Source organism: Anabrus simplex, chromosome 1 (genome assembly GCF_040414725.1).
Source record: "Anabrus simplex isolate iqAnaSimp1 chromosome 1, ASM4041472v1, whole genome shotgun sequence".
NCBI lineage: Eukaryota > Metazoa > Arthropoda > Insecta > Orthoptera > Tettigoniidae > Anabrus > Anabrus simplex.
In genome coordinates, this window is record NC_090265.1 from 302922382 (window position 1) to 302950014 (window position 27633).

Here is a 27633-nt window from a genome sequence, read left to right on the forward strand (position 1 = left end):
TCGTAGTCCAGACACTCGCAGGAGGTGGCGCATGCGCAAATAGGATATGGGAGCGGTCAGGTGGCGCTGTTGTCGATGCGTAGTGTGCATTTGATGGGGATTCAATTGGGATGTTGTTGCTGTGTGGAGTTGAAGTGAAGAGTGTCGTTTTCACCACTGTAAAGAATGTTTTCAAAAGATCAGCGCTCGTGGATTAAAATCCAGGTTGCCCGTGGCAAAAATGAATCAGAATGTTATCGAGGATTATGTGAAACCCATGGCGAGAATGCATTACCGTATAGGACGGCTGCACGATGTGTCAAGGTGTTTCGTGCAGGTCGGAATGAGACTGCGGATTTGCACCGCACAGGTCGGCCGTCCATTCCTCAAGATCAGCCTGACATCTTGAGTCGTCTCATTTCCGTAGACCATTGATGGACTGTCCGGGAATTATCCGTAGAGGTTGGTCTCAGTCATCAAACGGTGTGGCACATACTGACAAAATGTGTTAACATGAGAAAATTGCGTTCCGTTGGGTTCCTCATCAACTCACCGACGTACAGAAATGGCACCGGTATGCACTGGCTGGTACCCACCTGGACAGATATCGCAACGAAGGATCGTACTGACTTCATGATAAATCGTGGGCATGAGCCTACGAGCCTCAATTGAAGCGTCAATCGAATGAATGGCGTCACACAAGTTCGCCATGTCCACAGAAATTTCGACAGGAACACAGTCGGGTGAAGCTTATGCAGATTGTGGCTTACGATTACGGGGGTGTTATTCTTACGCGTGCTGTGCCCGACGGATAACCCGTCAACAGTGATTACTTTTGCCGATTTCTGTAGCGACATCTGCGTTCGGCTATGTAGCACAAACGACCACGTTTATTGCGAGACAGTCACCCTAATGTCAAGCTCTTATTGCAATGGTGCCAGTGGGAAGTCTTAGAATATCCTCCGTACTCACCAGACATGAGTCCTTGTGACTTAGATCTGTTTCCGAAGTTGAAAGACCCCCCCCCTCCCTCCCAGAGGCCGCCTATTTCCTGACGTGCCATCGTACGTAGCGGAGTAGGGCGCTTCGTTGCTGTCATCAACAGAGAACGCCTTGCCAACGATCCCTAGCAGCTTCCCGACATTTGGCAAACGTAATAGACCTTGGAGGTAACTAAATTGAAGGAAAGACTAAAAAACCCGACCCGCCCGGGAATCGAGCCCGAGGCACTCTGAACCGAAAGCCAGTACGCTGTCGATTCAGCCAAGGAGCTAGATGTGTGAAGATTAGACTTCGCGTATTTCTTGTAAAAAGAGTGCTAGAGTGAAATGAGTCAAGTTCTCTGGGTTTTAGGATACACATATTATACATCTGTTGTTTATACCGATTCACCATCCCACAACGTCGTACGTATTTTATCACAAGTGAGCACAGCTTTTATTAGCATTCTCCCGAGTAGGTCTTTTATAGATCGCACTAGGTGCACCCACCATTCTGCACATCAACTTACCATGAGAGGGTTGAATTTTTACTCTTCTTCTTTTCCTTAATCTGTTTACCCTCCAGGGTTGGTTTTTCCTTCACACTCTGTGAAGTATCCCACCTCTACCGCCTCAAGGGCAGTATCCTGGAGCGTGAGACTTTGGGTCGGAGGATACAACTGGGGAGGATGACCAGTACCTCGCCCAGGCGGCCTCACATGCTATGCTGAACAGGGGCCTTGTCGGGGATGGGAAGATTGGAAGGGATAGACAAGAAAGAGGGAAGGAAGAGGCCTTGGCCTTAAGTTAGGTACCATCCCGGCATTTGCCTGGAGGAGAAGTGGGAAACCACGGAAAACCACTTCGAGGATGACTGAGGAGGCAATCGACTCCCCTCTACTCAGTTGGCCTCCCGAGACTGAGTGGACCCCGTTCCATCCCTCGTACCACTTTTCAAATTTCGTGACAGAGTCGGGAACCGAACCCGGGCCTCCGGGGGTGGCAGCTAATGACACTAACCACTACACCATAGATGCGGACGAATTTTCACTCAATTCCTTTAATTCTGCAATTCCTTTAATTCTGCAATCGAGTTGTATCTTCTGAATACCTGGAGTTCTCAGAGCGTCACGAGCTCCAATAAAATTAGTCCCCTCATCTGAACAAACAATAGAAGGACATCCACATCTGGCTATGAAACGTCGCATAATCGGTTGAAAACCTTATGTTGTATGGAACAATGCACAACTTCTCCTTGGTTTTAAGTAACAGTAGCCCTGCAAGATCAATTCCTATAATTTAAAAAGTGGACTCATCTTTTATGCGTTTAACCGGCAAGGGAGCAGTGGAGCGTTTTGTCCTCTATACTGAACACATTTAGAAGAATGCTCCTTATGATTCTTCTACTCTGAAATATTCTGAACAACCGGAACTGTATCACCAAAAATGTTGCACGTACACGATAAAGGAGATGATTCTGTTCTTCAATAAGTGTATCAACTACCTTATTTTTCCTTAGGAGCAACAGTGGATAAGGGAAATTTAAACTCTAATCAAGCATGATGATTTTCGTCTCGACAAGAATGAAACCTAATTCATCTCTAACAATTTAGATGCCCTCATTAGTGTTGCTATTTTGAGGAAAGGATTCTAAATGTCCACTGTGAATCAAAGACAGTTAAGCTTGTTTTATCTCCTGAAATGCCTGAACACCTGAAATTTTTTAGGTACTTTTTTGGCGTTATTTGCAAATCTCCTAATTCATCGTAGCTCCTGAACCAGTTTTAAAATAGGCAAAGTATTCTCGGCTGAGAATAAATTTTCATCTACTTTGTCTTCACCAGATTTAAGAATCCATTTTTCTTCTGTAAGTCGCAGTCATCCAGGTCCCTCACACCATCTTGATATTTCTAGTTCAGAAGGGTAACAACCACTAAGACTGCAGGATTCTGTATACCAGAAGCATGTCTCCAATCCTCAGATCCTGTCAGCTTGATTCATTTTTCAACAAATACCACCCATTTCTTCTTATCCAGGCTAGTTAAGTAGTAGAACCCGCCCGAAAACATCATTTTAAATCTTCCAGTTGAAGTGCTGTCCAAACCAATGCTGGACGTCGACTTCTTGTCAGGTAACCCAGAAGCTCTAACCGTAGCAATGTTACAGCTTTCCGTGGATTTGCACGTGCCTTGGCAATCATTAATTGTAGCAACACTTCGTCATCTGTCCAGGTTCTCTAATGCGCAACAGCTGCATATGCATGTTGACTACCATCTGTGAATATATACAGTGACCATTGTCGTCGGTCGATTTCTCCACCATTAGACAGTCGCTAGACCTTTATTTTATACAACAACAATTTTTTTCTTATTTTTTACAAAACTTTGTCTCTATATCTTCTGGTATGAGTTGGTTACATTCTTAGTGGACTTACATGTAGCATTATTTTGTCATTCCGTCAGCAAGAGTATTTGAAATGGAAGAAGAGAGGGATAAACGAATACTGTGTGCTCTTGGAAGGATAACTCTTTTTGCCAATATGTGTGGAAGGTCCTGTAGTTCCACTTGGTCTGTAGATGCAGAGTGGGTTGTTGTCCCATAAGCTCTGTACTCTGACCGGCCAACCGAGCAGAGGAAAGGTGGCCACGGCTCTACCGCGGCTCTACGCCTCTGCATTTGGGAGGCACAGTGCCGGACTTCACGCCTGGCTCCACCCGTCGGCTGTCCTGAGAATGGTTTTTCCGTGGTTTTCCATTCTCCTGCACTAAGGCGAATGCCGGGACAGTTCGTAGAGATCGGGCCAGTTAGGAAGACATCCGGTGAGGGGAAGTGTGCGAGTGAGAAAGCAGAGCCGTGGAAGCGAGAACGCTGACTTCCCCTTCTCGCTCAGTGTTGTGGCGACGTACAGTTGACCTGAAATATTTGTTATAACTGACATGTAACACTCCGCAGATTTTCAGTTCGTGCAATTCCCTTCCGGCTGTAAATTACAGACATACCTAGCCGAAATGAATGCATTTAGAAGATTGCTGCACGAGTCTGACTCTTTAGCACCGTACGATGCACGCTACTTTTAACGCCTTACACACTGTCACAGATAGGCCTAACGTACACCACCACAACGGGAAATTAGAAAGCAGAGCGCGGCAGCTGAGTGTAAACTTAGGCACTGAACTGTCCTTGTAGCAGGAGCTCTGTTAGGAGGGGATACGCTATGCGAGATAGCCCAAAGTGCGCACGCACTCCCAGATGTCTTCCTAGCTGGACCTTAATTTTATACAACAACAAAAATTTTCATATTTTTTTACAAAATTTTGTCTCTAGATCTTCTGGTATGAGTTGGTTACATTCTTACTGGACTTACATGTAGCATTATTTTGTCATTCCGTCAGCTATCCACCCCCTCACCTTCTCCGTGCATCTCCTTCACCGTAACAAATCTCCCGGCCTGAGAGACGGCGTCACCGTCTAAGAGGCCCGCCTCCCCCTTCAGCAATAGCTTTCACCTTCAGTTCTCAATAACAATGCCATTTATTTTACGTCCTATAACTACTTTTACGGTTTTTTGAGACGCCTAGGTGCCGGAATTTTGTCCTTCAGGAGTTATTTAACGTGCCAATAAATCTACTGACACGAGACTGGCATATTTGAGCACCTTCAAAGGTCAATTGACTGAGCCATGATCAAACCTGCCAAGTTGGACGCAAAAGGCCAGCGTTCTACCGTCTGAGCTACTCACTCGGCACATTCATTCCTCCCTGTTCAGAAATACTCTAATGGCCTTGTTTTAACTTTAGTGTTTGCACCCATGCATATACAATTGGCCATTTCTGAGGTAATGTTAACCTTCTCTGGTTCGCTCTTTCCAGATATAGTTCTCACAATTTCCTGGCAGGCTTTTGAAGTTCACACAGCGGTCCACGTGGATTCTGCCATGTACAAGGCAAGTATGCTATTGGTCAACAGTCGAGTCATCCCCCTTCTCACCTCCCAACAGCCATGAGTCATCTGGTATTGGTTACCAGTCAAGCCAACAGGTGATCCTGCTTAACACTTGGGTCGCCGGTCGTTAACGAGGAAATTATTTCTTCTTTCTTCATCTGCTTACCCTCCAGGCCTCTACCGCCGCTAGGACAATGTCCTGGAGCGTGAGACATTGGGTCGGGGATACAACTGGGGAGGATGACCAGTACCTCGCCCAGGCGGCCTCATCTGCTATGCTGAATAGGAGCCTTGGTGGAGGATGCGAAGATTGGAAGGAATAGACAAGGAAGAGGGAAGGAAGCGGCCGTGGCCTTAAGTTAGGTACCATCCCAGCATTTGCCTGGAGGAGAAGTGGAAAAGCACTTCCAGGATGGCTGAGGTGGGAATCGAACCCACCTCTACTCAATTGACCTCCCGAGGCTGAGTGGACCCATTCCAGCCCTCGTACCACTTTTCAAATTTCGTGGCAGAGCCGTGACTCGAACCCGGGCCTCCGGGGGTGGCAGCTAATCACACTAACCACTACATCACAGAGACGGACAACGAGGAAATTACGAGAACTATATCTCACTGCATTCATAGGACTTGAGACGCATCACGGTTATACCAGGTGGTCCACCAGCCCCTTGCGATCCAGTTTCATGCATCCCTTCACATGTACTACAATTCTGAAAGACATCGGTCCCTCTCCCTAAACTGGGGTAATATATCAAGATGTGTGTTTACGGGCTAGAAGACAGCAGTACTCGTGAGCGCCACTATTAATTTATTATGGGTAACTTACCTGGAATAAACGCGTAAAAATAGTACAGAAACGCAGAACGCGTACTTTAAAACGGGAGGTGGACGCACAGACCGGAAGCACGGTACTGTATAGGGTGGGAAGTGGGCGCCGTAGGTCAAGTGTCGCAGTAGCTCACATGGCAAGCAGGCGGCGAGTTATGTGATAGTGGGCAGTGCTCTAGGTAGGAGTTTCGAGTCACACATAACAATTTTTTAAACAGCCAGTTGCCTGGGATGTTGTTGTTAGCTTTCAAGGACTGATTAGTTTTTTTGACCCTGTAAAAGACCGTATGTATCGTTGCATTATGTATGGTGCTCGGTTGGACGAGGTTGAGGAGATGATGGTCTGTCGCCAGTTAGCTACATCGTACATGCTCCAAGCTTCGTAGAGCACAGGTAGGGCAAAGTATCCCCTATTGGAACGATAACAACATGCGATGGCAGGTAAGTGCGAACTCCCCTTCTTCGAAGCAGTTCACAATACAAAGTTGATTCACTGCCTCGATATGTATTCCAGCGACGAGTATGTGGATAGGGTATGACTTTTCGTAGTGTAGAAAGACGTCTGCGGGATACTGCATCCCTGGGAAAGACACAGCCTCTTCGAGATCATCCCGTGAAGTCTGCTGACAATGAAGAAGTCGTGTTTGACGCTATCCGGCGTAACCCCCATTCTAGCACACGGGCCATTGCACAGGAGACGAAAATCAGCCGAGCGTCTGTTACGCGGACATTGCATACCCACCGGTTTCACCCGTACCATCTGCACTTTCATCAGGAGCTCCATGGTCATGATTTAGATGCCCGGGTAGCGTTCTGTCAATGGATCCTACAGCATGTGGACATTGATGCTGCTTTTCTAGCGACTCTCTTATTTACGGGCGAAGGTCGATTCCACAATAGTTAATCGCTATAATGTGCATTACTGGAGTGTGGATAATCCCCATTGGGTGTGACAGACAGATTTTCAGATACAGTGCAGGGTGAATGTATGGTGTATGTGAGATGGCATTAGCTTGAGTAGAGTTTTAAAAGGTAGGAAAGATAATAATATGAAGATAAAGCATGTATTCAAGGGGAAAAATGGGGTAAATGTTCGTTTATAAAAGAGAATTTAGGGATTGGAATAATTTACCGAGGGAGATGTTCTATAAATTGCCAACGTCTTCGAAATCATTTCAGAAAAGACTAGATGAGCATTTTTTTGTTGTTGCTATTTTGCTTTAAGTCGCATCGACACAGATATGTCTTATGGCGACTATGGCATAGAGGAGGCCTAGGAATTGTAAGGAATCGGCCGTGGCCTTAATTAAGGTACAGCCCCAGCATTTGCCTGGTGTGAAAATGGGAAACCATGGAAAACCATCTTCAGGGCTGCCGACAGTGGGGCTCGAACCCACTATCTCCCGATTACTGGACACTGGCCGCATTTAAGCGACTGAAGCTATAGAGCTCGGTAGATGAGCAATTGATAGGGCAGTTGTCCTTGGGCGACATCCCTAAATGCAGATCAGTGGTAAATATTGACAAATGAGAAGCTGGGGAGAGATAACTCTAGCACGTGCTTATGTGCTTCACCTGCTCTCAATTGTTTCTAGATATGAGTAAAATATGGAGTGTTTTCGAACGTATCTTAAGATAAAATAGTTTCAACGCTGAGAGGCATTTCAACAAGCATGATCGAGTTGTGATGTCAGATTCCTTTGAACACGGAGTGAATGTACACATCGTCCTCTCTTCTTATCAGCCACGACATATGGCAATCATCCCATCAATGAGATTCTTCCTAATATATATAATATGCCGGGCTGAGTGGCTCAGACGGTTAAGGCGCTGGCCTTCTAACCCCAACTTGGCAGGTTCGATCCTGGCTCAGTCCGGTGGTATTTGAAGGTGCTCTAATACGACACCCTCGTGTCGGTAGATTTACTGGCACGTAAAAGAACTCCTGCGGGATTAAATTCCGGCACCTCGGCGTCTCCGAAGACCGTAAAAGTAGTTAGTGGGACGTAAAGCAAATAACATTATTAATATATAATATGCAGTACGTCCAGCATAGTTTCATCTAAGTTCATAGACCTATTGCCTGAAATGATCTTCCTTTAGAGAACTGTAAACAAATCTGAGCTGTTAGGTTCCAGGGAACTGAGAAAGTTAACAGGTTGTTGAATGTGGCATTTCCCCAAATACATCACTGTTTTGCACTTGGCCAAATTATATATTTTACATTATCTTCCGAATACGCACTAGCATAGACACCAAAAACACCGTTAATAATCAAGAAGTGTTTTCACAATGTTCTTAGTTCCTAAATAAAGTATATTTTGCACTTCAGGTAATGTTAGCAACGAACTTTGTTTTATGATCTTCTCAGTTATGTTGTACTCATCATAATTTCGTTCAGATTTTCAATTATTATTGTTGAAACATTAACATGAATGTAGACAAATTCTCGGGCCTTCAATTCAAAATATTCAGGTTACAAGTCGGTCATCCAGACTGTAAGCGAGTAACAGAACTGCATTCTGACTCGATGTGGTTCAGAAGGTAAAAGTAACACCAAATAGTCAGAGCTGAGCAAACTACACCTTCTTCATTCACTCGACTGTGCCATGCTCTGTTATCCTTCGTCAGAAACTAATAAATTGTCACCTAAGATCCGAAAATATATTCTAGATGCACTCTAATCAGCCAATGTTTAGCCGAAAACATTGTTCTCATAATACCATTCTATAGACCCGTTCCGGAATGAAAGCTGAAAGTTCCCGATTGCCCAACCAAAAAATGCTACGCAGCCGGTTAAGAAATACGACGTTATTCTGTTGGGGCGGAAAAAGGACAGAACTACAATTAGAAAACCTTAAAAGTAGTTGGAGCGTGATAGCCGAGTGACATAACCACTGCCTTGTCGCTAACGCGACCGTGGCTCGAATTATGGCCAGGATTTCGGAAATGAAAGTTCACGTCCCAGTGGTTCAGATTTCATGTAAACCTGAAGGCTATGATCACATCAGCAGCCACTAAAAACTGCAACCTTTCTTGATTACTTTAAAATTAGTTGATTTTCAGCGCTGCATGAGGTTTTCATGAAAATGAAAATTCACAGCCTGTTTCCAGTCATTCGACCAAATCAGGAATGGAATGAATGAAGCCACATCTAGGGGCGAGGATTGAATTTTGCTGGCTGCCGAAGCCTGTCGCACTCCTCTAAGGCAATGATTAATGAATGAAAGATGAAATTAAATGATATTGGAGAGTGTTGCTGGAATGAAAGATGACAGGGAAAACCGGAGTGCCCGGAGAAAAATCCGACCCGCCTCCACTTTGTCCAGCACAAATCTCATATGGAATGACCGCGATTTGAACCACGGAACCCAGCGGTGCGAGGCCGGCGCGCTGCCGCCTGAGCCACGGAGGCTGTTCTAAAGTTTTAATAATAATAATAATAATAATAATAATAATAATAATAATAATAATAATAATCATTGTACCGGGGGTACACCTTCTCCGTCCAGTTAAACTGCGCGCCTTCTATAAGGCCATCTATGCTATTGAACTTGAATTAATGTAACGCAAGATGCAAGATACTTGTGTTTGCAAATGTTAAATGTCTTTACCATCGGCCTAAGTGCCCCCTCTGGCGGGATTAAGGACAATCAATTCTTAAGGGAAAGTTAATTTTCAGAGGTGACTAACCTTAGCTTTGAAGACTGTTTTGTTCTTTTATCAAGGTTGTCAACACTTCTACCTCCACCCTCCAACGCAATGTCATGTATCTATCAACCAATTAGAAATGTTGTTAATATTTTCTCTAGCGAATTAAATTTGGGGGGTGTACAGGCATCCAGCCTATCTGTAATGAGTTCTGGAAACTTCTCCTCGAAATACTATAAAATCTGCGCACTGGGCTGTGTCGTCATCTTTATCGCTCCAGTTGATTGTGTGCGGCGTGTTCTAAGGAGGCAGGGGACGCAGGTCGACGTTCGGAAGGCCCAGCAACTCAAGGAAATGGCAGAATTTTCTTAAAATGTGATAGCTTCGGCAGATAGCTTGCGGGGATGGATTCAAACTTCTTTTATTCGTGTAAAGTTCTAATTTCATGGTTTAAATGTAGATTTTCTGCAAGTCTGAGGTCTCTGTTCAGATCCCTGCAGGAAAGCATATAATGTAAGGGAACTAAGAGTGATTCCCCTCTGATGATTCCCATTCAACTTGGTATGGGTTGACTAAAATTTCTTATCATCTAAAATTCTTAACACTCCCTTGGAATTCAATGTTTTTCATTTAGTCACCCCGGCATAGAATAGGCCTAGGCTCTGTGTTATTGGGCCATAATCCCACTTAGGGTTTTAGAAACCTAGAAGGAGTGCAAGGGTTTCGCCTTATGTTCACGGCCAATCATATTAAAACTTTTCTTTTTACATTAAGGCCATTTAGATTGGGCACTCATTGCCCCTGTTGATTTTGTAATTGTTTATAGGCCAGTGTGTAACAAACTTTCGAGCAATAACACATAAGTCCACATCAGGGCAATGAGGTGTAAGTACTTTGGTTAAGAACAACCTGCAGGTTGTCAGTGCGCTATTAAAAACTTATGCCTCTGAGAGGCTGGACTGTATTAATTTTGGAGCTCAAACTCCTAGTTAGGGGAACAAACATGTTCTTATAAATAGTGTACCTTTTTCAGAGCTAAAATGCTCTTCCTTCGTATATTAATACGAATCTTTCAGGCGATATTGTACCATCAGAATCAAAGCGGCCAAGATTAAATGAATACATTGATTAATATATGTAGGTACTATAATCGTATTGATTTGTAGGTTGAGTTTTTTTACTATGATTTGTACAATTTTGAATGATTATATTTATTTTTTTTCATTTTGTTTTGCTTCATTTTGGTTCATGTTTGTGGATGGTTCATGTTTGTGAGTTACTGTAGTCACGTCCTAGTTCGTGAACCATGGGCAACGGCTGAGTGGCCTAGTAAGTGGTCCTGAGAGTCGGGATACCAGTTGCTATGGAATGGGAGTGGGCATCTCGGACATATTCGGAGTCATGGCCCTCCTTGTGCTCAAGTGGCTAGGACTATACAATTCACCAGTGGTCCATAACCCGTTAGAGGAGAGATCCTCACTTTGACTATGTGCAAGTAGGGCAGCATCCTGCTTCATGAAGTTACCGAGCTCAGAACACTTTAAGCATGCCTCGGACCTATGGGAGTAATGGAGTCCCACTCCCATTTGACAGGCGAGGGACTCCTTGGAAACAACTTGGCGAACGAAATGGAATTCGATGGGAAGCTATCAATATTAATGGGGCTTATGGAAGAAAGAAGGTAGAACTGACTGAGTCAGCAAAGAGGATGCATCTGGATGTGCTAGGAGTAAGTGATATTCGGGTAAGGGGAGATAATGAGGAAATAGGAGATTATAAAGTGTACTTGACGGGTGTTAGAAAGGGAAGGGCAGAGTCTTGGGTAGGGCACTTTATCAGGAATACCATTGCACGCAACATAGTTTCTGTTAGGCACGTAAATGAGCGAATGATGTGGGTAGATTTGTCAGTGTGAGGAATTAGAACAAGAATTGTGTCCGTGTATTCACCATGTGAGGGTGCAGATGAGGATGAAGTTGACAAGTTTTATGAAGCATTGAGTGACATCGTGGTCAGGGTCAACAGCAAGGATAGAATAGCGCTAATGGGTGATTTCAATGCGAGAGTTGGGAATAGAACTGCAGGATACGAAAGGGTGATTGGTAAATGTGGGGAAGATATGGAAGCTAATGGGAATGGGAAGCGTTTGCTGGACTTCTGTGCTAGTATGGGTTTAGCTGTTACGAATACATTCTTCAAGTATAAGGCTATTCACCGCTACACATGGGAGGCTAGGGGTACCAGATCCATAATAGACTATATCTTAACAGACTTTGAATTCAGGAAATCTGTTAGGAATGTACGAGTTTTTCGCGGAATTTTCGATGATACAGACCACTATTTGATCTGTAGTGAACTAAGTATCTCTAGGCCTAGGGTAGTGAACGTGAAATCTGTCTGAAAACGAATAAGGGTTGAAAATCTCCAGGACGAGGAAATTAGACAGAAGTACATGGATATGATTAGTGAGAAGTTTCGAACAGTAGACAGTAAGCAGGTTCAGCATATAGAAAGTGAATGGGTGGCATACAGGGATGCTGTAGTAGAAACAGCAAGGGAATGCCTAGGAACAACTGTGTGTAAAGATGGGAAATGGCGAACATCTTGGTGGAATTATGAAGTGAGAGCAGCTTGTAAACGTAAAAAGAAGGCTTATCAGAAATGGCTCCAAACAAGGGCCGAGGCAGACAGGGAGTTGTGTGTAGATGAAAGAAACAGAACGAAACAAATAGTTGTTGAATCCAAAAAGAAGTCATGGGAAGATTTTGGTAACAACCTGGAAAGGCTAGGTCAAGCAGCAGGGAAACCTTTCTGGACAGTAATAATCTTAGGAAGCGAGGGAAAAAGGAAATGAACAGTGTTTTGAGTAATTCAGGTGAACTCATAATAGATCCCAGGGAATCACTGGAGAGGTGGAGGGAATATTTTGAACATCTTCTCAATGTAAAAGGAAATCATCATGGTGGTGTTGCAAACAGCCAAGCTCATGGGGAGGAGGAAAATGATGTTGGTGAAATTATGCTTGAGGAAGTGGAAAGGATAGTAAATAAACTCCATTGTCATAAGGCAGCAGGGATAGATGAAATTAGACCTGAAATGGTGAAGTATAGTGGGAAGGCAGGGATGAAATGGCTTTATAGAGTAGTAAAATTAGCGTGGAGTGTTGGTAAGGTACCTTCAGATTGGACAAAAGCAGTAATTGCACCTATCTATAAGCAAGGGAACAGGAAGGATTGCAACAACTATCGAGGTATCTCATTGATTAGTATACCAGGCAAAGTATTTACTGGCATCTTGGAAGGGAGGGTGCGATCAGTCGTTGAGAGGAAGTTGGATGAAAACCAGTGTGGTTTCAGACCACAGAGAGGCTGTCTGGATCAGATTTTCAGTATGCGCCAGGTAACTGAAAAATGCTACGAGAGGAATAGGCAGTTGTGTTTATGTTTCGTAGATCTAGAGAAAGCATATGACAGGGTACCGAGTGAAAAGATGTTCGCCATACTGGGGTACTATGGAATTAAAGGTAGATTATTAAAATCAATCAAAGGCATTTATGTTGACAATTGGACTTCAGTGAGAATTGATGGTAGAATGAGTTCTTGGTTCAGGGTACTTACAGGAGTTAGACAGGGCTGTAATCTTTCACCTTTGCTGTTCGTAGTTTACATGGATCATCTGCTGAAAGGTATAAAATGGCAGGGAGGGATTCAGTTAGGTGGAAATGTAGTAAGAAGTTTGGCCTATGCTGACGACTTGGTCTTAATGGCAGACTGTGCCGAAAGCCTGCAGTCTAATATCTTGGAACTTGAATATAGGTGCAATGAGTATGGTATGAAAATTAGCCTCTCGAAGACTAAATTGATGTCAGTAGGTAAGAAATTCAACAGAATTGAATGTCAGATTGGTGATACAAAGCTAGAACAGGTCGATAATTTCAAGTATTTAGGTTGTGTGTTCTCCCAGGATGGTAATATAGTAAGTGAGATTGAATCAATGTGTAGTAAAGCTAATGCAGTGAGCTCGCAGTTGCCATCAGCAGTATTCTGTAAGAAGGAAGTTAGCTCCTTTTTACATCGATCTGTTTTCAGACCAACTTTGCTTTACGGGAGCGAAAGCTGGGTGGACTCAGGATATCTTATTCATAAGTTAGAAGTAACAGACATGAAAGTAGCAAGAATGATTGTTGGTACAAACAGGTGGGAACAATGGCAGGAGGGTACTCGGAATGAGGAGATAAAAGCTAATTTAGGAATGAACTCGATGGATGAAGCTGTACGTATAAACCGGCTTCGGTGGTGGGTCATGTGAGGCGAATGGAAGAGGATAGGTTACCTAGGAGAATAATGGACTCTGTTATGGAGGGTAAGAGAAGTAGAGGGAGACCAAGACGACGATGGTTAGACTCTGTTTCTAACGATTTAAAGATAAGAGGTATAGAACTAAATGAGGCCACAACACTAGTTGCAAATCGAGGATTGTGGCGACGTTTAGTAAATTCTCAGAGGCTTGCGGACTGAACGCTGAAAGGCATAACAGTCTATAATGATAATGTATGTATGTACGTTGTTTTGCTCAGTTACTAATGAAAACACCTAATTGTTTAAATTAGTTATTGGGAATGAATATTTTTCATTAAAAACTACGTCATTTAAATACTTGTACCCGTTTGTCAATTATTCTCATTGCGAAAGTGGCTCTACTTATCTATCAAAATCAACAGGGTGGAAAGAAGAATTTTCACATATATTTTAGCTATAACTCAAATTCTAGGAAACTTTTTTGGCGATTCTCAGATTCTTAATCAGCCCCCAAAAACGTAAAGGAGCAAAGAACCATAGCTAATCCAGAATTCAATTTAAAACAGCCCCCTGGGCACCTAATGACTGGACTGATATCCGAGTAAATTATTATTGTGACATATGTATGAGCCCTCCTCTGAAGTTAGTTGAACCTTCTGTCATCCTTTTTCTATACCATCTATTGGCGAACCTTTGAACTTGATAGTCCTACGATTACTCTTGTCCTGCTATTCAGCCTAAAAATAGGCTACCCTTCGTACTAATTTCCGTGTGCCACCGAGTTGGTAATGAACGAACTTTTAATCGAGTATTGTGGACTTAGGTTTTGGTACTACACCCTTCCACCTACAATTATTTCACTAATCTTTTCAAGAACGGGGGTTAATTGCGTAAATCATGTACGGTGGTAGGAAGTATATGTTCCAGCTAGCTACTCAGGGTAAAAATATTTCAACTTAGTCCATAAAAATCTGTTAATGTAATCGCAGGTTCCGTTGAAGAGTAAAGATATTCGCATATCAATCATTCAACCCCCCAAAATCAAGCAATTAACCATGATATCGCTCATATAATACCATAGATTATTACTATTAGCACTAATACTACATTATGGCTACATATTATCACATATTCTCAGAAAGAAAACGCAGAAATTATCCTAAATCTAGTTTGTTAGCATGCTAATATGATATCAAATGAAATAAAATCGAATTGAGGGCTGTAGAGAAAATAAAATGCAATTATGTTACATTTTTTAACTTGAATACATAAATATTTCCATTGACATAGTTGAAACTGGATATACTATAACCTTTCATTCATAACTTGTCATTATTACTTTGTTGAATCATCTCAGTTCATCATTTTTGCATACAAACATTTCATGGGGCAAATGAGGATTGATTCTTTATTTCCGGAGGGAGTAGGGTTTCTTCATATTTAGTTTGTTTGGATTTTTGTATTAACTTTTTCGAGATACGAGATAATCAATAAGTTTCCTGAGTATGGTTTCAAAATGTCATCACACTTTAAATTACTATGTCTATAAGAATACCAAGTAAATATTGTCATATTCATTCAGAAATGCCAGTAGAAATCACATATTTTACCAGTAAGTGCCATTAGTAGGATAACCAATCAGTTCAAACTATGAAAGTCGTGCTATACGACTGTATATTTATGTGCTACTGTAATTACAATAAACTCTTACATCATTTACCGCTGTGCCAATATTACGTTGTAATTCAATTGATCAATCTACATTCACACTGTGAAACATTAGTTCTGTAAGGCGATGTTCCTTCATATCCCCATATCTACTCCATAAAGTATGTGAGATTCAATTAACCTAGCATAATCTCTCATATTATACTACCAATCGACCATTAATCACCTGGACTGTATCTCTATATTCATATGAGCATGACCTAACCTCGCTGCTTGCGTCATATTTATCATAAAATAACCGCAACTAACACATACATCCGTAACAACATCTTCCAACCATTGCTCACACAACGAACAATTAATATTCCCCAATACTATTATTTCTTCATAATTCTCATATATCTCTTCTTCCAGACTCATCTGCATATATAAATTCTCATCTCATTTCTTCTAAGCAACCTCTTTGTTACGGTTTACTACTGTAGTCCATCGACGACAAATTCTTATTATTAACCGCGAATACCCTATATTTAATCCATTTCTTCTTATAATACAGTCATAATGGCCATGTCTGCCGATTTGGTCTTTGCAATATCCAGGTTTTACTCTGTAATTCACAGATTCTCTTCCTGACCTCGCCTAGTTCAACGCTAAATGATCTTTCCGAGTAGATTCGTACATAAATATCAGTAGTATAATTGGACAGTTCGGCGGCCACCTCCACCTCAGGCTCCCAGTGGCCACCTCCACCTCCACCTCAGCCAGAGGCCTCCCAGTGGCCACCTCCACCTCCACCTCAGCCAGAGGCCTCCCAGATGCCACCTCCACCTCCACCTCAGCCAGAGGCCTCCCAGATGCCTCCTCCACCTCCCGCGGGAAATTTGAATTTGTAAACAAAGCCACGTGCTTTTTGACAGCTGTCATCGACAACAACGCATCGCTAACCTCAGTACTGCCATCTTGACGGGCCTAAACCTCAGTAGTGCCAACTTAACCTAACTAGCGCGAGGTAAACAAAGCCACGTGCTTTTTGACAGCCACGTGCTTTTTGACAGATTTGTAAACAAAGCCACGTGCTTTTTGACAGCTCTCATCAACAACAACGCATCGCAAACCTCAGTACTACCATCTTGACGGGCCTAAACCTTAGTGGTACCAACTTAACCTAACTAGCATGAGGTAAACAAAGCCACGTGTTTTTTTGACAGCCACGTGCTTTTTGACAGATTTGTAAACAAAGCCACGTGCTTTTTGACAGCTGTCATCGACAACAACGCATCGCTAACCCCAGTACTACCATCTTGACGGGCCTAAACCTCAGTAGTACCAACTTAACCTAACTAGCGCGAGATAAACAAAGCCACGTGCTTTTTGACACCCACGTGCTTTTTTGACAGCTGTCATCCGCCATCTTTAAACTACAGAGCACCGTGCTGCCCTCTTTCGTCACCTGTCATCGGCAGTGCTGCCATCTTGACGGGCCTAAACCTTAGTGCTACCAACTTAACCTCACTAGCTCGAGATAAACAAATCCACGTGCTTTTTGACAGCTACGTGCTTTTTTGATAGCTGTCATCCGCCATCTTTAATCTATAGAGCACAGTGCTGCCCTCTTTAGCTACTTACCTTTGAAATGTGGTGGCGGATAATTTGAAAAATGCTTTTCGACAAGCAGCCATCTTTAATCCAGAGAGAACAGTGCTGCCCTCTATGTGGTGGCGGCAAATTGAAAAATTCCACATGCTCTTGTTTGAAAACAAACTCACGTGCTTTTTTGACAGCTGTCATCTGCCATCTTTAATCTATAGAGCACAGTGCTGCCCTCTTTAGTTTGAAATGTGTTGGTGGTAAATTCCACGTGCTCTTGTTTGGAAACAAAGCCATGTGCTTTTTTGACAGCTGTCATCCGCCATCTTTAATCAACAGAGCACCGTGCTGCTATCATGCGGGCAATTTCATCACCTATCACCCGCCATCTTTAATCTACAGAACACCGTGCTGCCCTCTTTATGGCTACTACCTTAAGCATGTAGTAGCGGGCAATTTGAAAAGTTCTGTTAGCTATCATCCACCATCTTTAATCAAGAGAGCACCGTGCTGCCATCTTTAGTTGAAATGTGGTGGCGGCAAATTCCACGTGCTCTTGTTTGGAAACAAAGCCATGTGCTTTTTTGACAGCTGTCATCCGCCATCTTTAATCAACAGAGCACCGTGCTGCTATCATGCGGGCAATTTCATCACCTATCACCCGCCATCTTTAATCTACAGAACACCGTGCTGCCCTCTTTATGGCTACTACCTTAAGCACGTAGTAGCGGGCAATTTGAAAAGTTCTGTTAGCTATCATCCACCATCTTTAATCAAGAGATCACCGTGCTGCCATCTTTAGCTAGATACCTTTGAAATGTGGTGGCGGCAAATTGAAAAATTCCACGTGCTCTTGTTTGGAAACAAACTCACGTGCTTTTTCGATAGCTACCATCCGCCATCTTTAATCAACAGAGCATAGTGCTGCCCTCTTTAGTTTGAAATGTGGTGGCGGCAAATTCCACGTGCTCTTGTTTGGAAACAAAGCCATGTGCTTTTTTGACAGCTGTCATCCGCCATCTTTAATCCAGAGAGCACCGTGCTGCCCTCTTTATCGTAGTAGATGTAAATTCGTCACCTGTCATCCGCAGTGCTGCCATCTTTAGCTAGATACCTTTGAAATGTGGTGGTGGATAATTTAAAAAGAAAAATTCTACAGGAGCCCTCTCTCGACGCTAATTGCATAAGATGGCGGCTATACATGACTCCTTAAGGGTGCTTACGCAAGATGGCTGCTATACACAGGTTCTTATGAGACGCCCTTGGGATGCTTGCGCAAGATGGCAGTTATACATGGCTCCTTATGAGATGCCCTAGGGATGCTTGCGCAAGATAGCGGCTGCACTTATGGGACGGCTTAAGGGTCCTTGCACAAGATGGCTTGAGACGCCCTAAGGATGCTTGCGTAAGATGGCGGACACAAGATGGCGGCTATACACAACTCCTTATGAGACGCTTTAAGGGTGCTTGCGCAAGATGGTTGCTACTCTTATGAAGAATGCTAGCTTAGAGGCTAACGTGTCGTGCTAGTTCGATTCATTAAATTTAGGGCTTAAATGCAAAATGTTAAATATCTCGAAAACGGTGCATCGTAGAGCAAAACGGATAAAATTTTTCTGCCCAATACCTCGGTTCGCAGTACGAGGAACATGATAGCATAAGTCTAATGATGAGATCGACGGTTCGGTTCCTACTTAGGCCCTTTGGCATTTGCTCTGTTTTAGCTTGTATTGAAGCGAGTCTTCGTAACATGATCAGGTCTAGCTATGGTAGAGAGTATAACGTACCGTGCTGGCTCGATTAATTAAATTTGGAGGCTTAAATGCAAAATGTTAAATATCTCGAAAACGATGCATCGTAGAGCAAAACGGACAAAATTTTTCCGCCTAATACGTAGGTTCGTAGTATCAGGAACAAGAAAAAACATAGTCTAATGATGAGATCAACGGTTCGATTCCTACTTAAGCCCTTTGGCATTCACAGCTATCTATTTCTACAAGATGGTGGCTGCTCTTATGAGAAACAAGATGCCTTGAGACGTCCTAGGGATGCTTACGCAAGATGGCAGACACACAATGGTGACTATACATAGCTCCTTATGAGATGGCCTAGGGGTGCTCGCACAAGATGGCGGCTACTCTTATGAAGAAAGCTAGCTTAGAGGCTACTGCGCAAGATAACAGCTGCTGTTATGCATGTGGTGGAGGGCAATTTGAAATTCTATGTGCTTAATCAACAGAGCACCCTGCTGCCCTCTTTAGCTGAAATGTGGTGGTGGATAATTTGAAAAATTCTTTTGACAGCTATCATCTTTAAAAACAATGGCGACTATACATAGGCTGTTAAGGTCTTATCATTCTCCTCCTCCTCCTCCTCCTCCTCCTCCTCCTCCTCCTCCTCCTCCTCCTCCCCCTCCTCCTTCTCTACCTCCTCCTCCGCCTCTTATGTCAAGGCATAGCTTTATATCGAACAAGTTTAAACCTGCATCGCGAAGGCAAGCGTGTGCAGCGATAACATTATTGTGCATGTTTAGACTTTCGAAACATAAGAAGAGTAGAATCAAACGCTGTACTCGATACGACATGTGATCAGAACATTGATTGATGCGTGCAGAAAAACAAAATAAGTGATCAAGACTAGAATCGAACAATGTACTCAATACATCATGTGTTTAGAATATGTCAGGGGATACGCTTGTTCTAAGAAGATCAGATTGAAACATAACAAGACTAGAATAGAACACTGTAATCGATGTTGTTAACTTCAACATGTGATCAGAACATTGATTGATGTGTTCAGAACACAAAATAAGTGATCATGACTAGAATCGAACACTGTACTCGATACAACATGTGATCAGAACATTGATCGATGTGTTCAGAACACGAAATAAGTGATCAAGACTAGAATCGAACACTGTACTCAATACAACATGTGTTTAGAACATGTTAGGGGGTACCCTTGTTCTAAGAAGATCAGAATGAAACATAACAAGACTAGAATCGAACACTGTAATCGATGTTGTTAACCTCAACATATGATCAGAACATTGTTTGATGTGTTCAGAGCAAAAGTACAATTTTGATGATTTGCGCAGCTAACTCGCTCGGTAAACGATATAGCCAAAGTATAACTTCAAATTATTTACCTTCCATCATTCGTCTTGTGTGTAAAAATCAGTCGAACAAGTTATCGCATAAACATGGCTGAAAAAAAATCGTGATAGGGTATGGAACCCAGGGGTTACATCTTATCAGAAGGGCAAAAAGGATGAAAGGACTCTTCCTCCTCCTTACCGCACATTCCTTGAAGGGCTAATTGGCTGAAGGGCTAATGGGCTAAAGGGCTAAAGGGCTAAAGGTGCAACAACCTCATCGATCGCTATCAGCAAGAACGCTTGTACTTTGTTAAGTGTAGAAAATTAATCTTTATTGGTAAATGGTTTTATGTTCAGAACAAGGAATGGAAAATCCCCGAGGTGCGATGAGTTACGTTTTTCGAACTAGTGTTTGGAACACTGAACTTTTCAAGATGGCAAGAGTGAGGTTAGCAATGTTCTGTTGTTGGATTTTAAATTCCGCGCTACAACATGCATAAGGTGGCAGCCCTTGAGGTTTACTCCCGTAAAGATGGCAAGAGTGAGGTTAGCAATGTTCCGTTGTTGGATTTTTAAAATTCCCCGCTATAACATGCATAAGGTGGCAGCCTTGAGGTTTACCGCCGTCAAGATGGCAGCAGTGAGGTTAGCGACGCTCTATTGTCCTTCAAAGTGAGGTTAGGGTTCGTCAAGAAGACAGCTGTCAAAAAAGCACGTGGCTATGTTTACCAAACAAGAGCACGTGGTCGTGACGTCACGGTCACGTAGTATGCTGCCTCAGCATGCAAAGTTCAATGTCTACACCTACGTAGTTAACACTCTGCTATGTTCACAAGATTTTTATACATCACTATTCTTTATGCTTTAAGTTCATTCACATAGGCTATGCTAAGATAGCAGCACAAACACATGCGAACTTTGTACATTCTAATGGAATAAGTTTAGTACTGTGTGCGTCATGGATACATGATGTGTGCACGCATTTAATCTTGACTATACGTAATGCTGCTGCTTTGTTTACAAGATTTTTATACATTGCTATTCTTTATGCTTTAAGTTCGTGCACGCACTAGCGATACTCGTACGCTCTAGCAGGAGAAGTTTAGTACGATATTCGATACATACATTATCGATAGGTGATGTGTACACGCTTTAGAACATAGCTCATCTTTATGCTTTAAGTTCGTGCACATGGGTTAGGGATACACAAAAGCGATTGCTACATGCTCTAGCGGAAGAAGTCTAGTACGATAGTAGATGCATGTAAAATCGATAGGTTATGCTAAGATAGCAGCACACTTACATGATTTTAGCACAATCTAGTGGGAAAAGTTTAGTATGATAGTCGTTTCGTGCAAAATCATTAGGTAATGTGTAAACGCTTCGAAACAAGGCTATTCTTTGTACTTTAAGTTCATGCGTACAGGTTATGCTAAGATAGCGGCACAATCTAGCGCAAGAAGTTTAGTACGAGAGTCGATGTATGTAAAATCGATAAGTAATGAGTACACGCTTTAAAACATGGTTATTCTTCGTACTTTCAGTTCATGCATCTTAGTTATGCTAAGATAGCAGCACAATCTAGCGGAAGAAGTTTAGTACGATATTTGTTGCATGCAAATCGATAGGTGATGTGTACACACTTTGAAACATGGCTATTCTTTTTACTTTAAGGTCATGCGTATAGGTTATGCTAGGATAGCAGCACAATCTAGCGGGAGGAGATTAGTACGAGAGTCAATGCATGCAAAATCCATAGGTAATGTGTACAGGCTTTGAAACATGGCTATTCTTTGTACTTTTAAGTTCATGTGTATAAGTTATGCTAAAATGCCAGCACAATCTAGCGGAAGAAGTTTAGTACGAGAGTCAATGCATGCAAAATCGATAGGTAATGTGTACACGCTTTGAAACATGGCTATTCTTTGTACCTTAAGGCCATGCGTATAGGTTATGCTAAGATACCAGCATAATCTAGCGGAAGAAGTTTAGTACGAGAGTCGATGCTTGTAAAATCGATAGGTAATGTGTACACACTTTGAAACATGGCTATTCTTTTTACTTTAAGGTCATGCGTATTGGTTATGCTAAGATAGCAGCACGATCTAGCGGAAGGAGTTTAGTACGAGAGTCAATACATGCAAATTCGATAGTTGATGTGTACACGCTTTGAAACATGACTAATCATTGTACTTTAAGTTCATTGGTATAGGTTATGCTAAGATAGCAGCACAATCTAGCGGAATAAATTTAGTACGAGATTTGATGCATGCAAAATCAATAAGTAATGTGTACACGCTTTGAAACATGGCTATTCTTTGTACTTTAAGTTCATGCGTACAGGTTATGCTAAGATAGCAGCACAACCTAGCGGAAGAAGTTTAGTACAATATTTGTTGCATGCAAAGTCGATAGGTAATGTGTACACACTTTGAAACATGGCTATTCTTTTTACTTTAAGGTCATGCGTATTGGTTATGCTAAGATAGCAGCACGATCTAGCGGAAGGAGTTTAGTATGAGAGTCAATACATGCAAATTCGATAGTTGATGTGTACACGCTTTGAAACATGGCTATTCTTTGTACTTTTAAGTTCATGTGTATAAGTTATGCTAAGATACCAGCACAATCTAGCGGACGAAGTTCAGTACGAGATTCGATGCATGCAAAATCGATAGGTGATGTGTACACACCTTTTTACTTTAAGGTCATGCGTATAGGTTGTGTTAAGATAGCAGCACAATCTAGTGGAAGGAGTTTAGTACGATATTTGATGCATGCAAAATCAATAAGTAATGTGTACACGCTTTGAAACATGGCTATTCTTTCTACTTTTAAGTTCATGTGTATAAGTTATGCTAAGATAGCAGTACAATCTAGAGGAAGAAGTTTAGTACGATATTTGTTGCATGCAAAATCAATAAGTAATGTGTACACGCTTTGAGACATAGCTATTCTCTGTACTTTAAGTTCATGCGTATAAGTTATGCTAAGATAGCAGCACAATCTACCTGCAGAAGTTTAGTACGAGAGTCGATACATGCAAAGTCGATAGGTAATGTCTACACGCTTTAAAACATGGTTATTCTTCGTACTTTCAGTTCATGCATCTTAGTCATGCTAAGATAGCAGCACAATCTAGCGGAAGAAGTTTAGTACGAGAGTCGATGCGTGCAAAATCGATAGGTAATGTGTACACGCTTTGAAACATGGCTATTCATTGTACTTTAAAGTCATGCTAAGATAGCAGCACGATCTAGCGGATGAAGTTTAGTTCGATGGTCGATGTATGTAAAATCGATAGGTGATGTGTACACGCTTTGAAACATAGCAATTCATACTGCTGCTCTGTTCCCAAGACTTTTAAGAATAGCTAATCCTAATGCTGCTCTTAGCGACGTCGAGCTAAGGATTGATTACGTGACCGTGACGTCACGATCACGTGCTCTTGTTTGGTAAACATAGCCACGTGCTTTTTTGACAGCTGTCTTCTTGACAAACCCTAACCTCACTTTGAAGGACAATAGAGCGTCGCTAACCTCACTGCTGCCATCTTGACGGCGGTAAACCTCAAGGCTGCCACCTTATGCATGTTATAGCGGGGAATTTTAAAAATCCAACAACGGAACATTGCTAACCTCACTCTTGCCATCTTTACGGGAGTAAACCTCAAGGGCTGCCACCTTATGCATGTTGTAGCGCGGAATTTAAAATCCAACAACAGAACATTGCTAACCTCACTCTTGCCATCTTGAAAAGTTCAGTGTTCCAAACACTAGTTCGAAAAACGTAACTCATCGCACCTCGGGGATTTTCCATTCCTTGTTCTGAACATAAAACCATTTACCAATAAAGATTAATTTTCTACACTTAACAAAGTACAAGCGTTCTTGCTGATAGCGATCGATGAGGTTGTTGCACCTTTAGCCCTTTAGCCCTTTAGCCCATTAGCCCTTCAGCCAATTAGCCCTTCAAGGAATGTGCGGTAAGGAGGAGGAAGAGTCCTTTCATCCTTTTTGCCCTTCTGATAAGATGTAACCCCTGGGTTCCATACCCTATCACGATTTTTTTTCAGCCATGTTTATGCGATAACTTGTTCGACTGATTTTTACACACAAGACGAATGATGGAAGGTAAATAATTTGAAGTTATACTTTGGCTATATCGTTTACCGAGCGAGTTAGCTGCGCAAATCATCAAAATTGTACTTTTGCTCTGAACACATCAAACAATGTTCTGATCATATGTTGAGGTTAACAACATCGATTACAGTGTTCGATTCTAGTCTTGTTATGTTTCATTCTGATCTTCTTAGAACAAGGGTACCCCCTAACATGTTCTAAACACATGTTGTATTGAGTACAGTGTTCGATTCTAGTCTTGATCACTTATTTCGTGTTCTGAACACATCGATCAATGTTCTGATCACATGTTGTATCGAGTACAGTGTTCGATTCTAGTCATGATCACTTATTTTGTGTTCTGAACACATCAATCAATGTTCTGATCACATGTTGAAGTTAACAACATCGATTACAGTGTTCTATTCTAGTCTTGTTATGTTTCAATCTGATCTTCTTAGAACAAGCGTATCCCCTGACATATTCTAAACACATGATGTATTGAGTACATTGTTCGATTCTAGTCTTGATCACTTATTTTGTTTTTCTGCACGCATCAATCAATGTTCTGATCACATGTCGTATCGAGTACAGCGTTTGATTCTACTCTTCTTATGTTTCGAAAGTCTAAACATGCACAATAATGTTATCGCTGCACACGCTTGCCTTCGCGATGCAGGTTTAAACTTGTTCGATATAAAGCTATGCCTTGACATAAGAGGCGGAGGAGGAGGTAGAGAAGGAGGAGGGGGAGGAGGAGGAGGAGGAGGAGGAGGAGGAGGAGGAGGAGGAGGAGGAGGAGAATGATAAGACCTTAACAGCCTATGTATAGTCGCCATTGTTTTTAAAGATGATAGCTGTCAAAAGAATTTTTCAAATTATCCACCACCACATTTCAGCTAAAGAGGGCAGCAGGGTGCTCTGTTGATTAAGCACATAGAATTTCAAATTGCCCTCCACCACATGCATAACAGCAGCTGTTATCTTGCGCAGTAGCCTCTAAGCTAGCTTTCTTCATAAGAGTAGCCGCCATCTTGTGCGAGCACCCCTAGGCCATCTCATAAGGAGCTATGTATAGTCACCATTGTGTGTCTGCCATCTTGCGTAAGCATCCCTAGGACGTCTCAAGGCATCTTGTTTCTCATAAGAGCAGCCACCATCTTGTAGAAATAGATAGCTGTGAATGCCAAAGGGCTTAAGTAGGAATCGAACCGTTGATCTCATCATTAGACTATGTTTTTTCTTGTTCCTGATACTACGAACCTACGTATTAGGCGGAAAAATTTTGTCCGTTTTGCTCTACGATGCATCGTTTTCGAGATATTTAACATTTTGCATTTAAGCCTCCAAATTTAATTAATCGAGCCAGCACGGTACGTTATACTCTCTACCATAGCTAGACCTGATCATGTTACGAAGACTCGCTTCAATACAAGCTAAAACAGAGCAAATGCCAAAGGGCCTAAGTAGGAACCGAACCGTCGATCTCATCATTAGACTTATGCTATCATGTTCCTCGTACTGCGAACCGAGGTATTGGGCAGAAAAATTTTATCCGTTTTGCTCTACGATGCACCGTTTTCGAGATATTTAACATTTTGCATTTAAGCCCTAAATTTAATGAATCGAACTAGCACGACACGTTAGCCTCTAAGCTAGCATTCTTCATAAGAGTAGCAACCATCTTGCGCAAGCACCCTTAAAGCGTCTCATAAGGAGTTGTGTATAGCCGCCATCTTGTGTCCGCCATCTTACGCAAGCATCCTTAGGGCGTCTCAAGCCATCTTGTGCAAGGACCCTTAAGCCGTCCCATAAGTGCAGCCGCTATCTTGCGCAAGCATCCCTAGGGCATCTCATAAGGAGCCATGTATAACTGCCATCTTGCGCAAGCATCCCAAGGGCGTCTCATAAGAACCTGTGTATAGCAGCCATCTTGCGTAAGCACCCTTAAGGAGTCATGTATAGCCGCCATCTTATGCAATTAGCGTCGAGAGAGGGCTCCTGTAGAATTTTTCTTTTTAAATTATCCACCACCACATTTCAAAGGTATCTAGCTAAAGATGGCAGCACTGCGGATGACAGGTGACGAATTTACATCTACTACGATAAAGAGGGCAGCACGGTGCTCTCTGGATTAAAGATGGCGGATGACAGCTGTCAAAAAAGCACATGGCTTTGTTTCCAAACAAGAGCACGTGGAATTTGCCGCCACCACATTTCAAACTAAAGAGGGCAGCACTATGCTCTGTTGATTAAAGATGGCGGATGGTAGCTATCGAAAAAGCACGTGAGTTTGTTTCCAAACAAGAGCACGTGGAATTTTTCAATTTGCCGCCACCACATTTCAAAGGTATCTAGCTAAAGATGGCAGCACGGTGATCTCTTGATTAAAGATGGTGGATGATAGCTAACAGAACTTTTCAAATTGCCCGCTACTACGTGCTTAAGGTAGTAGCCATAAAGAGGGCAGCACGGTGTTCTGTAGATTAAAGATGGCGGGTGATAGGTGATGAAATTGCCCGCATGATAGCAGCACGGTGCTCTGTTGATTAAAGATGGCGGATGACAGCTGTCAAAAAAGCACATGGCTTTGTTTCCAAACAAGAGCACGTGGAATTTGCCGCCACCACATTTCAACTAAAGATGGCAGCACGGTGCTCTCTTGATTAAAGATGGTGGATGATAGCTAACAGAACTTTTCAAATTGCCCGCTACTACATGCTTAAGGTAGTAGCCATAAAGAGGGCAGCACGGTGTTCTGTAGATTAAAGATGGCGGGTGATAGGTGATGAAATTGCCCGCATGATAGCAGCACGGTGCTCTGTTGATTAAAGATGGCGGATGACAGCTGTCAAAAAAGCACATGGCTTTGTTTCCAAACAAGAGCACGTGGAATTTACCACCACCACATTTCAAACTAAAGAGGGCAGCACTGTGCTCTATAGATTAAAGATGGCAGATGACAGCTGTCAAAAAAGCACGTGAGTTTGTTTTCAAACAAGAGCATGTGGAATTTTTCAATTTGCCGCCACCACATAGAGGGCAGCACTGTTCTCTCTGGATTAAAGATGGCTGCTTGTCGAAAAGCATTTTTCAAATTATCCGCCACCACATTTCAAAGGTAAGTAGCTAAAGAGGGCAGCACTGTGCTCTATAGATTAAAGATGGCGGATGACAGCTATCAAAAAAGCACGTAGCTGTCAAAAAGCACGTGGATTTGTTTATCTCGAGCTAGTGAGGTTAAGTTGGTAGCACTTAGGTTTAGGCCCGTCAAGATGGCAGCACTGCCGATGACAGGTGACGAAAGAGGGCAGCACGGTGCTCTGTAGTTTAAAGATGGCGGATGACAGCTGTCAAAAAAGCACGTGGGTGTCAAAAAGCACGTGGCTTTGTTTATCTCGCGCTAGTTAGGTTAAGTTGGTACTACTGAGGTTTAGGCCCGTCAAGATGGTAGTACTGGGGTTAGCGATGCGTTGTTGTCG